The 14537-nt window shown below is 49.6% G+C and overlaps 1 protein-coding gene across 10 annotated transcripts in view; it reads left to right on the forward strand.

The window, feature by feature from the left end:
- SULF2 (sulfatase 2) overlaps positions 1-14537 on the forward strand; it is a 146856-nt gene that overhangs the window by 40075 nt on the left and 92244 nt on the right. For 2 of the 10 annotated variants that reach the window (XM_033433901.2, XM_033433902.2), the window contains exon 2: positions 12278-12519. The exons of 7 other annotated variants lie outside the window; for them this stretch is intronic. The gene's annotated coding sequence lies outside the window, so the exon portion shown is untranslated. Of the gene's footprint in view, positions 1-12277; positions 12551-14537 lie in introns of all 10 variants that reach the window. One more of the 10 variants, XM_033433899.2, reaches the window with a different exon arrangement.

A 14537-nucleotide genomic window follows, 5' to 3' on the forward strand; every position in this document is an offset into this window, starting at 1 on the left:
ATGTAGTTCATTTACACCGATGACAAGCTGGAAAAGGGCACCCTCCCTTTATCGCCCACACAGCGTCCTCCCTGAGCCGTATCCTCGCTTCACTGTGTAAACCATCCTGGACTTCCTGTCCCTGCCAAGCAAGGCCCTGGGCTCCTCCACCCAGCTGGGCGTCTTCATTTACATGAGGCATTTCTCACCACATTTTCATTCGCCTGAGAAGAAGCCCCCATAAATGAGGCCTCCAGGAAGGAGGCCCCCAGAGTCAACCTCAGCTGGACCTTCTGTTCCCCAGGGTCAAACTCCACCTACATTTCCAGCTTACCTTTGGGGGTCTCTCTCAATGTCAGTCTTCTTTCTCCTTTTCTTGTGTCTTCTCCCCCTTCGAATTCACTGATTTTACTGGTTCCATTTCTCCACATTAAACCCTACACAGCGCTGCCCTAGAGGTGCATCTAGGGAGGCGAGCCACAAATGCAAATCACATAAGTAATTCTAAACCTTCTATACTTTTTTAAAAATTAAGAAGAAACGGGGGAAATTAATTTTAAAGACATATTTTGCTGAACCCAATATATCCAAATTATTGTCATCTTAACATATAATCAATATAAAAATCATTAATGAGATAGTTTACATTTTTTTATATTGCTTTTACAATCTGGCATGTACTTATACTTCGAGGACATCTCAGGACCAGCTACCTTTCAAGTGCTCAGGAACCATTTATAGCTACCGTACAGGACAGCATACAAGCCCCTCTGCATTTTCCTTATCCTATAAGTTAGATTTCCCTTCTCATTATCAGTGATGATGATAGACATGCTACTGGGTATTGTGAAGATCTGGGGAAAAGCCTTCCAAGCAGAGGGAACAGCGTGTGCAAAGGCCCTGAGGCAGGACCAAGGAGACAGATGTGGCTGGAGCCTGAGGAAGGGTCATAGCATGACCCTGGAGAGAAGGAAGGGAGCCAGATCTTGGAGGTTCTCCTGGGTTGTGGTAAAGAGTGCCAGTAGTGGACCAGGTGCGTGGTGGGCCTTTAGCCTCTGTCCACTATCGAAGGGCAACTGACTGTTGTTGGTCGCAACAAATGTAAAGGTTTACTGGAAAAGCCTTTGCAGCCAAACATAAGATTGCGGTGAAGATCCAACTGCAAGTCTGCACCCTTTTTGGATCCATTATTAAAAATACGAATCAGTCTTTTAAGCACCAAGTAAAGGTGATTTCTGTACATCCGAGCCATTCCTTATCATGATTTGTATTAATGCATGCAAGTATAGATGTTTCTCAGGGAATTTATCTGTGCAAAAAGAATTTGCAGCCAGGAAGCAGTCAAAGCCCAGGGCTTTTATTGACAGTTTGACACACATGATACCTATCTCACAGGCAGCATTTAGAATGAGTGACATTCGATAGCCATGGGGAGCCTACGGAAAGCGTCCATAGGACTGTGAGTATTGTTTCTGGCAGAATTTTGCAGAGTGCTCACAGGCAGCACCTGACCTCAGGGCACCTTGGTCTTGCCTCATGGGGCCCCTCAAGCTGTTTCCATCGTAGTTCTGCCTGGGGACCCCCCCGGACGTTTATTCATGCATTCAACAGATATTGATTAAGCATCTACTCTGTGCGGCGCACTGTGCCGGGAGCGGGAGATCTGGGGAAGGATCCCTCCAGCTGGAGAGAACAGGAAAGGCAAAGACAGTTAGAAATGAGCTTGGTGGGTTGGGACAGAAAGAATGCCTGTGAGCCAGGTGGAGGGACCCCGGGTATAAGTGGAGAGAGATGAGGCCAGGTCGTGCGGGACCTTGCAGCCATGGTGAGGGTTTTGAGTTTTATTCTTAGTGAAACAGACATGAGTGAAAATGGGCCTTGAGCAAAGGAGGGGCTGTGACCTGACTTAGGTTCCAGTAGGATCCCTCTGGCTGTTACGTTGAAATAAATGACATTAGGAGGACAGGACCATAACGGGGCAGGCGAGGATGGAAGCCTGGACCAGGGCAGGAACAGTGGAACCCGGAAGACATGCATGAACGGGTTGGACGGGGGCTGTGGGTGGTGAGGAAAGGAGGAGCATTAGTGGCGACTCCTAGATCTTTGGCTGGAACCAAGGTGAATGATTGAACATGCACTCTTAGGAGCGCCGCATTTTTGCTGCAGCTGCGTGATCTAACTAAGCCTCGTGTCAGAATCTGATTGTAAGTTTGCACCTGTGACTCTCAAATAAAGCCAGCAGCATATGCAAATATAAGGAAAGGGCCTCCAGGTGTGATGAGGACGTGGGAGAGAGGAAAGCAGAGAAAACCAGGGCTAACTCACAACACCCAGATCCATCCTCTTCACTTTAGATGGAGGCCCAGAGAAATGAAGTCACTCGTCCAAGGTCTCACAGCTAGAACGTGGCTAAATGAGATTTGAACCCAGAGCCTGTGGTCTTAACCACTCCTCTACTTAACCAGTCTCCTGGGATGGCTATTCACTTGTTTCCAGATTGGGAGTGTGTTTGTTAGTAGTTTCCACTATTACCAATACCGTTGCTGAGAATGTCTTTATACGTGCATCTTTGCATAGGTGAGCGAGGATTTCTGAAAGATAAATTCTGGGAAGTGGACGCAGTAGGTTTGGATCCCTCGTGTTTGGTGGTATCTGTCACTTTCCCCCCGCAGCACTCACTTGCACAGATCGGTGCCTACAAGTCTTCCCTTCTGCGAAGGAGCCACAGCCCCTCCAACAGCATCTGGAGGAGGCTGTGCTTCTTTTAGGAGGTGAGGGATGAGGGCAAGGTGGTAGAGGGGGGAGGGGGGGATTTTTATAAACCACCAGACAGACCCAGATCAATAATGCATGTTCCCCCAAAAGGCCAGCACATTATCTCACAGTCAGCAACAACTGGCACACAGAGGGTAGTCCTAAAAAATTCATCATCTGCTATTTTCTGCTCATCCAGGCGGCAGTTCTGACGGTTCTTGGGGCTGGAGACTTCGCAACTAAGATGATTCCAGGCCTTTCTTCCAGTCCCGGGGCGGAGAACAGCCATCCATCCTAATTAGGGTCTGGATGAGAGAGCTGGTATGGGACACAGCACAGAAGAGGGGCTCTTTCTGTTTCCTAATTGTGAGGGGGGTGCATTTAACATGCCTCCCTGAGTTGTCATTTGAAAGTGTCCAGTGCCCAGGGGAACAGGTTCCAGGGCATACTGGTCAGTAAGTGGCCTCCATTATTAATGTATTTTTCAGAGCGATTGGGAAAATCCCTGTGTTTAGATGACCCTTGGAGACCAGCAGGGTCTTGGCCACCCTCTTTACCAGGAGGGTAGAAGAGGGAGAAGAATACAGAAGCCAAGGTCTCGTTTGCATGTGTCCTTCAAATAGGCCTTGAAACCGGTGGACTCTGCCGGGTTTACTAGTTTAATTCAATGCAGGCAAACCCTTGGTGAGCCTCCAGGCCTGGAACAGGCTCTGAGACACCAAGATGAGTTGGACATGGTCCTTGCCTGGAGCAAGAGAGTATTTGCGACATCCCAGGACCGTCTGTTCTATTACTTGAACTGGACTTACCTTTTGAAGCTTAAGTATTATTTTAACAGGAAGCTTTAATTATGACTGTGTATGAAACACTGGTATCCACTGGGTTTTCACTAGAGGATACTAGTGAAGGTCACTGCAAGACCAAGTCTAATGAGAACAGCAGTGTTTTCACCTTTCAGCAAGATGTTGCCTCCCCTGAGGCCGAGGCCTGGATGGCTTTGTTATAAAAGGTGATGGTTTCCTTTGCTGTGCAAAAGCTTTGAAGTTTCATAAGGTCCCATTTGTTTATTTTTGTTTTTATTTCCATTTCTCTAGGAGGTGGGTCAAAAAGGATCTTGCTGTGATTTATGTCATGGAGTGTTCTGCCTATGTTTTCCTCTAAGAGTTTGATAGTGTCTGGCCTTACATTTAGGTCTTTAATCCATTTTGAGTTTATTTTTGTGTATGGTGTTAGGGAGTGTTCTCATTTCATTCTTTTACATGTAGCTGTCCAGTTTTCCCAGCACCACTTATTGAAGAGGCTGTCTTTTCTCCACTGTATATTCTTGCCTCCTTTATCGAAGATAAGGTGACCATATATACAATGGAATATTACTCAGCCATAAAAAGAAACAAAATTGAGATATTTGTAGTGAGGTGGATGGACCTAGAGTCTGTCATACAGAGTGAAGTAAGTCAGAAAGAGAAAAATACCGTATGCTAACACATATGTATGGAATCTAAGAAAGAAAAAAAAAGGTCATGAAGAATCTAGGGGTAAGACGGGAATAAGGACACAGACTTACTGGAGAATGGACTTGAGGACCGGGGAGGGGGAAGGGTAAGCTAGGAGGAAGTGAGAGAGTGGCATGGACATATACACACTACCAAACGTAAAATAGATAGCTAGTGGGAAGCAGCCGCATAGCACAGGGAGATCAGTTCGGTGCTTTGTGACCACCTAGAGGGGTGGGTTAGGGAGGGTGGGAGGGAGAGGCAAGAGGGAGGAGATATGGGGATATGTGTATATGTATAGCTGATTCACTTTGTTATAAAGCAGAAACTATACTGGAGCTCCAATTATTTATTGGAGCAATTATACTCCAATAAAGGTGTTAAAAAAAGGTGATGGGCAGTTTTGAGAGAGGCGTTAAAGGTGAGGCAGCCCCTCCCTGAGACTCTCTCCTTGACATAATCAACAGGATGGAGACTAGAAAAGGAAAGACTTTCTCGAGTGTGAGTCACGGGCTTTGAATGTTGGGGCCACGCTTATGTAACTGCCACCTGGCAGTAACTCTTGTGTCTGAGGGTTAAGGAGACCCTGTTGGTCTCCAAGGGTCATCCAAACACAGAGATTTTCCCAATCGCTCTGAAAAATATATTAAAAAGAAAGGAAGGGAAGTCAGCAAGGAGGGGAGGGGAAAGGGAGGGTTGTGATTTTATGTAGGGCGGCCTCACTGAGAAAGGGAAATTTAGGCAAAGAAGGTAAGGGAATGAGTCAAGGAACCTCCCCCAGGAAGAGCATTCCAGGCAGAGGGAACAGTGAATGCAAAGGCCCTGAAGCAGAAGCAGTTCCAGCAGGCTCCCAGAGCAGCAGATGGCCCACAATGGCAGAGCACTGTGAACAAAAGAGACAGGAAGAGATGAGGTCTGAGAGGCAATGGCGGGGGGCGGGGGGGGGGGGATCATGCAGGGCCTTTGAACCGGAGGGAGGACTGTGGCTTTCTAAATGAGATGGACACGAGCAAGGACATTGACATCACCTGACTTACGTGTTAATAAGACTCCTTTGGCTATTTTATGGAGAATAGATTGAAGAGATATAATAGGAGAAGTGAGGGGTCTACTGCAACGGTCCAAGCACAAGATGATGGTGGTTCAGACCAGAGTGGAAAAAGTAGTCAGACGCTGCCCAGAGTTAGAGGGTGGAGCTGATAAGATGTGCTCATGGATCTGTTGTGGAGTGGGAGAGAAGAGTCCAGAATAACTCCAAGGTTTTGGTCTGAACAACTGCAAGGAGGGATTTTCTGTTTACAGAGATGGGGAAAAGCTATGGTCTGGAGCTCAGTTCTGGACCTGGTAAGTTGCAGATGCCCATGAGAAGCCAAGAGGAGCTGTCCAAGGCAGCCAGCCTTCAGAGACAGAAGCTCAGGGGGGAGGCCCAGGCCTGCATGGGCCTGGAGTGGGGGAGGGTGGGAATTATATGCAGATCGTGTGCCTGTTTGTGCTTTCAAGGGTCGGAGACCCTCACTGGGTTCTCAGAGGGGCCTGTGATCCTGCAAACGGCAGCCTTCAGCCTGGAGGGCTGTCTTGTAGGGGAGGCTGGCTCTTGAGAGAGAGGCTCCGGGGGGGCTTCTGGCCAGGCATTTGTTTGCCTCTTTCCATCTGTGAACACGAGGAAACCACACCCTGTGCTGCAGCCTGATATCCAGAAATCAATTCTAAATTGCAGGCTTGGGTGCTCTGCAGGGGCCAAATGGCTGGAAGCCCAGGATAGTGTGCCCAGATTCCGGACGCCAGATCGGTGGTAACTTCCAGCATAGCCTCTCTGAGATACCAAGTCCTGACATTCCTGCCGCTGCTCACTGGAGTTAGAAAAACATGTAGATGCAGGTTATCTCAGGAAGAAGAGAGGCTCATGTGGACCCACCCCGCTGTTCAACTTGCCAAGCACATTCCTGCAACGTTTTTTCTTTTTAATTCAGCAACACTTAGGAGATCACTTAAGTTCTGGAAGCTAAGTGTGTCAGCATTAGGTTTGGCTGCATGTAAAAGACATTATAACAGTGGCTTAAACAAGACAGAGTTTTGCTTCTTACTCACATAAAAACGTCTGGAAGTTGGCAGTTCAGGGCCAGCCTGGTGGCTTCAAGGTTATGAGGGACCCAAGCTCCTTCTCTACTTTTGTATTCTACTATGCTTACTGTGTGGCTTCCATCTTTAAGGTCACCTTCATCATTCAGAATAGCTGCTGGAGCTCCAGCTATCACAGCCACATTCCAGGCAGCAAGGAGGAGGAGGAAGCAGAAGGGCAAAAAGGATGGACCTTCAAGTTAAGTCAGCTCCCTTTAAGAACCGCGTCCCAAACATCACCTACAACACGGACAGAACTTATTTAATTAGCCACACAATCTCAGCAGGAAATACAAGACACATTCAAACTTGAGTTATTCAAGGAGGGTTTAACTTTTTTGCTAAGGTATGAGCAAGTGTGGGGAAATCACTAGTGATAGTGCAGCACTCAAGGCTAGTTAGTAACAGTGGGATCATCCCCACTCCAAGACCAAGAGGGTGAGGGCAGCAAATGGTTACTGGAAATTCATGACACAGGGCCATTCAGTAGGAGCTGTCACCCTCTGTTGACACCACAGGGAGCAAGATGGAGGAATCCATACCCGAACCTCAGTTCTTCCTTTTGCTGATCTCCTGCCAGGACCCCCCATTAGCCAAACCTAGTCCAAAGCCAGAGTATAAAGCCCCTTGTGGATACAGCCCATCCAGGTCAGCTCCCTGGACTGGAGAATGAGGCAGACAGTGGATCTGGAAGGTTAAAGGAAGGACCACTCCCACATGTAGCTACAAGAGAGTCTGGGAAATGCAGTTTCCTAGCTGGGTGTGTTGAAGATTAAAATCAGGGCGTGTTAATAAGAAGGGGAAACAGTTGTTGGTGGGCAACCTGGGGTCTCAGCCACACCAGAGATCAGGAGCAAGGGTACCCCGAAGGGGCAGCGCCCCCAGCAGGGGGTGTGTGGTTAAATGATGGGCACCATGAGGTGGTATAGGACACACGTGCTTCCCCACCGAGCTCACGGCCCCCACCCCCGGCCTGTCCTGGTCAAGGCTCTGTACCAGCCTTTACCCAAACCCACACCCCCTCTTCGCTCCCTTAAAGCCTGGGCTCTGTGGGTCTCCAGGCCACAGTGTTACTTTGCAAGTTTACTTAGCTGGTCAGTTCAGCTGGAGTAGAATCAGCTACCGGTTGCAAACCCAGTGCCTGCAGGGCCAGGCTGGTACCACAGATGAGGGAAGTGGCCCTGATGGGGGCCATGCAGAACCTGAGGGGAGCCCTTCTGAAGCCAGCCTTTGCTACTCAGATCCACCCACCTGTGGGCCCATCAAGCCCAGATCTGTGTATTTTCATGCAAAGCCTGAAATCAGGATGGATGTGAAATCTCCCAAATAAAAGTTAGCAATTAATTCAGATTTTTAAACACTTCTGAGCAGACCTAAATCCAACACACGCAGACAAGAGTCTGTCCAAAGGCGCTTGACTTGTGAGCCCTGTTTTACACCATATATAGTCGGGAGCTACTGTAATTTAAATTTTTTAAAGCTAACATGTTTTGAGTCCTTTCTGTATGCCAAGCATTGAACTAAAGGCTTTGCATATATTTTTCTCAGTTAAAATTCTGCAATAGTCTAGGTAAGAAAAAGCCATGGTTAAACATAGATTTAAGTCAAGACCCTGGGTTTGCTAACCGTGTCTCATCTCCCACTACTTCCCAAGGAGGGTCCGACATCACAGACTCTAATTATTTACCTATAATTTTAAGAAAACAAACATCAGAAAACATCATCTCTTTAGTTATCCATCAAAACCAATGCCTCCTATGTAATGCCACCCAAGTTGGGGGCCGCAGGGCTTTGTCTTGGGGCGGGGGTGGCACGTAGGGTGCATCTTCTCCTAGTTGACACAGAGCTCTAGGACAGAAAGTAGATGTGAGCCACCCAAGTCCCATGAATGGCCAAAATTGGGTCATATTTTGAATCTTGAGAGCCCCCAGCACCTGCTAAGTCCCCAAAGATAGCAGTTGCCCTGACCCAAACCTTTAGGAGAGCACATTAAATCAGCATCTCCCAAAATGCCTTTTTAGGACACAGGCCGTGCACGAAATCATCTTGTGTGACAGGTCGACAAACATTGATTTCACTACTTACAAACTTCTTTTGATAGCACCCAAAAAACAATCTAAGTAGCACATCAAATCCAGAATTTCACATAGTTACTTGGGTTGAGATGAAAGTTTAGTTTTTTAAAGTCACATTAGAGAAAAATATCCAATCAAATAAATAGTAGCCCAGGTGGTACACTGAGAGCCCCCCGCAAAAGCAATCAGAAAGGGGACGGGCAGATGAGTGTGTGGAGGAAGCACCGTGTTTCTGGCAGGTGAGTGGTTTGGGCACCAGAATTTAAGTCGCCATCCTAGGGGGGCGGTGAGTCCTCCGCAGTCTATTAGAGTCACCGAGGAAGGTGTCAGGGTGACCTCACCCTGGCCCAGCGAGGGCGGAAGGTTTGATCACGGAAAGAAGCCAGGTCTGTTTTTGTCTGCATGTCCCCAGGCTTGTGTTGGACGACAGAAGTTTTGGTTGGCTGGCCTCTTTATTTCTGTGTGGCCTGGTCTTCCGGGCCCTTCCCTCCCCTCAGAGCTGTCCATCTGCATTAGGTCTGTGCTGGGCAAGGAGATTAGATCATATGTTTTCCTGTTCCAGATGTGGATTTATCGAGCCTCGTCAACGTGGCAGCTTTAATAAAACAGGTTACGGTCCCCAAGGGGAGGCTTAACATGTCGTGCTGCTTACGCACAGGTGCGGCTGTCATTTCAGGGCACTGTTAAATTGTGCCTTAATAGTGGATTGACACAGCTCCCCTTCAGCCGGCTTATTTGGGCCGGGGTGAGCGCCCCGAGCAGACAGGTGCGGGGAACTGCTGGCAAGAGTGGACCATCATTCATTTGCCTTGCAATAAGGAGGATGGCGGTGCAAGGGCTCTGAGACCCTGATTTGGAGCCCATTAAAAGAAAGAAACGGTTCCTCCGGCAGTTTGCCTTTGGCCAAGGCAGCATTCGAGGCTGCTGACTGCAGGTGAATTATTCACCAGGTGGCGGCCCCCTTGCCTTCCAGAAGGGTCTGACAGGTCGGGTGGATGGCCAACTTTGTCCTTTCTGCAGTCTCTGGAGCCTGCGCAGGGCCAAGTCCTCGCTACCAGCTGCTTCCTTCTTTCTCTTCAGTCTGTGAACAGCAGTCAAAGGCTTGATTCTGCCTGGAGCGCCCTAGATTCATGCTTTCGAGCCATATTTATTGAACACCTACTATGTGCCGGGCACTGTTCTAGGCTTCAGGGCTGTGAGGTGTGGTCAGTGGCCCTAGCTCTCATGGCTGTGACATCTAGGGCTGCAGGGGGGTGACCAGCAAGATAAATATGTAAATGTGCCAAAGTGTATAACGTGTTAGAGCAACACGTGCAGAGTTGAAAATGTAAAACAAGGAAGAGGATGTGAAATATCGGGCAGGGGAGTAAAATTGTGGTTGTGGTGGGCAGGGCAGGCCTCACTAAGAAGAGAACGTTTATTCCTCTAATTGAAGTATAGTTGCTGTACCGTATTAAGTTACAGGCATACTAGGTAGTGATTCGCAGTTTTTAGAGGTTATACTCCATCTACAGTCATTGCGAAATGTGAGCTGTATTTCCCCGCGTTGTACAATATATCCTTGTAGTTTATTTTATACCTAATAGTTTGTACCTCTCAATCCCCTACCCGTATGTCCCCCCTCCCCCCAAGGAGAGACCTTTTGAGTAGAGACAAGAAGGGGGTGAGGGCACGGACCCTGGAGGTGCTGGGGAAAGGCGTTCCCAGCGGGAGGAACAGCACGGGCAAAGGCTCTGAGGCGGGAGTGAGGCTGCCGTGGCTGCGGAGACGGGGTGCGGAAGGGGGCCCGGAGCCCGCAGGGCCTGCGGACAACCGCGGGGACTCTGCTCTCCGAGCGGGTGGGAGCCACGGCGAGTGCTGAGGAGAGGAGGCTTTCTGGCTACTCCTCGGGGAATAAACGGCCGGAGTCCAGGCAGGAAGCAGCTGACCTAATTCAGAGGAAAGAGGATGACCGCTGCCCGGCGAGGAGGCGACAGGACTCTGAGTCTCGATGTTCTTTGAAGAAAGAACACCAGGCTTTGCTGATGGATTGGATGTGGGAACAGACAGCTGGGACCAAGGAGTAGCCAAGATCGTCGCCTGTGTCACTGGAGGAGAGGGGAGGGGCTCAGGGTACACCCGAGGTGTCTCTTAGCCAGTAACGTCACCGGGTAGACAGTTGCAGGTTGTGCCAAACACCAGCCATCCCCTCACCTTGCCACCTCGTCACCTGTACTACTATTTACTTTTTTTAAACAGACCTGATTGTTTTTTAAGAACAGGATTCCACTGCCCTAAATGAGAGAAGCTAGCATCGCTTGCCCTAAGTCAAAGGAAATTAAATCGGGCAATCCAGTATAAGCTAACACAGCTGCCCGCCCAGAGCTCCAGCCGGGTGGCCGGGGCTCTTCCTGTTGAAATAGGAGGCGTGAGGGTGTTAAGGACGTGACCACGTGACCGCAGCCACCCGAGACTTTCTCCTGGAGTTGATCAGAAAGAGTGAACGGGAATCACTTTCCCACCGCTGGGGTCCCTGGCATTTGGCGATGTGACCCTGTGCCAGTCTCACTGGTGTGCCAGCTAAAGTCACCTCTGGGATGATGAGGGGACCTGATAGTCCAGGGGACGATTCTGAGCCTCATGGAAGCCGAGAGTTGACCCAGTGTGTGGGGACCTCTGTGCCCTTCCTGGGTTCATTATCACCACCTCCTGCGTGCTATAAACTGGACGTTTCCTGAACGTGACACCCAGCGTCCACCTCTGCTGTCAGACGAGCTTGGGTTGGAGTCCTCACATCCCACTTCCCCAGCTCTGTGGCTGTGACCAGTCGTTTTAACTCCTGTGCTCAGTTCCCTCTTCTGTTAAATGGTTTGTTGGGAGGATTAAGTAACACGATGCACATTGTGTGCCCAGCACAGTGCATACGGCAAACATTCAGCCAGTGACCGTCACCACATTAATGGTAATGATTGTTATTGACGTGGAACACTGCCCTCGACCCCAGGGACAAGTCGGAGCTGTCTCAACAGCTAAGTTATATTAAGAGTGGCCAAACCAGGGCGTTCAGGGACCAGGCAGGTAATGTGAATGGGCAAAGTTGGCGTAAGACTATAGGGAGGGCTGGGGAGTGTGGCACAGTAGAGTGCACATCATCTGGTGCTTTTTAAAGTCAAATTTTTTAAATCCACTGCACACGACACAGACACACACACACACGCGTGCATATCATGGACACAAACCAGCGTGGGCTCCTGAATTATATGGAAACGCAAAGAGTGAGATAATTTTTTTTGTTAATTTAGCAGATACTTGCTGAGCAGTCACTATGTACCAGGCACTGTTCTGGGCGTGGGAGGACAACAGTGAACAAAGTGAGCCTAGATCTCTGCCCCCGTGGAGCTGTCCGGCGGGATCAGTGGGCTACATGCAAATAAGAGAACTGTCCGAGGGCAGTAAGTGCTGGGGAGCAAGTGGGGCAGGGAGGGGGTGCAGGCGTGCTGGACGGAGGGGCGGCAGTTTCAGTGTGAGGCCAGGGAAGGCCTCTCAGATATGTGACCTTTTTTTTTTATTGGAGTATAATTGCTTTACAATGTTGTGTTAGTTTCTGCTGTACAACAAAGGGAATCAGCTCTAGTATGCGTATATCCCCTCCCTCTTGGACCTCCCTCCCACCCCACCCCCATCCCACCCATCTACGTCATCACAGAGCCGAGCTGAGCTCCCTGGGCTAGGCGGCAGGTTCCCGCTAGCTCTCTATTTTACACCTGGTAGCATATATATGTAAACCCTAACCTCGCAATGCATCCACCCTCCCCTTCCCCCTCTGTGTCCACCCGTCCATTCTCTACATCCGCGTGTCTATTTCTGCCCGGCAAATAGGTTCATCTGTACCATTTTTCTAGATTCCACCTATAAATGGAATCAGATATGTGACATTTGAGGCATAACCTGAAGGAGGCTGGAAGGATGCACCCCAGCGCCAGTGGGGCCCGGGGCTCTGCTGGACCCTGAGGCCGTGGCCCGCTCCCTCTGCAGGTTCTGATGAGTTCGCACCAGCTGGTGGAGGGCGACCTTGGAAAGCTCACCTCCTCCATCCCCTCCAGAGGGAGACTTCACACCTGGTAGAAACCCTATAATTGCCACCAGTTACAGGTGGGACCCTTGGGGACTTCTCAGGAGGGCATGTGACCTTGACAACAGATGTTCATGTAGTTCCAGGCCTGACGATTCCTGTTGAGACAAAAAGCCGGTTCTTTCCTCTATCCACTGGGCTGACCTCGGCCAAGAGCCTCAGGGAACACAGCTGGCTCCCGGTGGGCGTCCCTTATAAAACTGCCTCAGCACTGGGCTCGAAAGGGCAGGCTGCGCTCTGTTTCCTTCGGTCGTTCAGTGAGGTGTTACAGAGCATCATTGTATGTTCCTGGGGGTAGGGTGGACAGCGCCCTGGATCACCCAGAACTCTCCGTGCAGAAGCAAAGGCAGGTCATAAACAAGTGAACTTGTAAAGAAGACTGTTTCAGAAGGACAGAAATGCTAAGAACAAACAGACATTGGTATGATAGCAGGTAAACAGGGGGCTCCTTCTGATGGGGAGGTCGGCCAGGCCTTGTTGAGGAGGTGACCTCTACGTTGAGATCTGAATAATGGGACAAGCCAGCAAAGTGAAGTGTCGGAGAGGAGTCCCAGGCAGAGGCAAGAGCAAGTGCAAAGATCCTGGGGCAGGGATGAGCTTGGAGCCCTTGAGAAACAAAGAAGAAGCCAGTGTAGCCAGGGGAGCAAGGGAGAGGGAAGAGATGAGGTCAAAGAAACGCGGGAGGTAGGTTGGCAGGGAGGGCCGGTCTGGAAGGGTCTTAGGCCACAGTAAGGAATTGGGGTTTTCTTCTGAGTGTGATGGGAAGCTGCCAGGTGGTTTGAAACAGTGAAGAAATATGATCTATGTTTGCCTCAGGGAAGCTCTAGCTGTTTCCTTCCCTGTTTGGTGGAAAGATGGGATAAAAGAATCATGTAAATCTCCATTTCACTCTTAGCCTTTAGGGACAGAGTGCCAAGGGGGGTCTGATTTGTTGTTTTCAGGTCACTAGGGGGTGAGCTCGTTGGTGAATTGGGATCAGCAGCTCCCTGGCAAGAACTTCAAATGCCTGGTAGACCCTGGATTGGTTTCCTGCTGCTGTCCTAACAGATTGCCGTCAACCAGGTGGCTTAAAACAACAGAAATTTGCTCCCTCACGATTGTGGAGACGGAAGTGTGAAATTAAGGCGTTGGCAGGCTCTGATTCCTGCAGAGGCGCGGGCGTGAATCCTTCTCAGTTCACCCAGCTCCTGGAGGCCCAAGGAGCTCCCTGGCTTGTGGCAGCATCCCTCCAGTCTCTGCCTCCATCTTCACATGGCCTTCCCCGCCGTGTCTGTGTGTCTTCTTCCTTCTGTCTCTTGGAAGGACACTTGTCCTTGGATTTAGGGCCCACCCAGGTAATCCACAACGATGTCACCTCAGGATCCTTTAGTACCTCTGCGAAGACCCTTGGCCAAATTAGGTCCTATTCACAGGTGCCAGGACTTGGGACAGGGGCTTATCTTTGGAGGGTGGACCATCATTCAACCCACTATAGACCCTAAGAACTGCAAGGAAAAGAAAAAAACAGAGGATGGCCTTAGAAGGAAAAGGAAAAGGATTTCCGTTGAATATTTCTGTTCAACCTACTAAGTATTTGGGTACCAGCCATGGTATACGATTTCACATCCATTCTTCACACATTTATTGAGTACCTACTGTGTGTCACACACTGTAGGGGCATTGGGGATTCGGCACTGAGCAAGGCACGCAGTCTTTGAGCTCCTGGAGCCCTCAGTGGAGCGGGCAGTGTGCAGGCACCGGCGCACAGTAGGGTTTCCACACAAATTCCTTTCCTTCCTATACCTTGCTCTGCTCACAGCTTCATTGAAAAACAAGAATAGGCATGAGTGAAATCACCATACCTAGTGGTTTATCATTAAGTCCTAATAATACATGCGTGATAAGAGTTCAAGGGAATCAGAAGCCAAAAAAAAAAAAAAAAGGGCTTCCCTGGTGGCGCAGTGGTTGAGAATCCACCTGCCAGCGCAGGGGACACGGGTTTCAGCCCTGGTCCGGGAAGATCCCACA

Source organism: Orcinus orca, chromosome 16 (assembly GCF_937001465.1).
Source record: "Orcinus orca chromosome 16, mOrcOrc1.1, whole genome shotgun sequence".
Lineage (NCBI taxonomy): Eukaryota > Metazoa > Chordata > Mammalia > Artiodactyla > Delphinidae > Orcinus > Orcinus orca.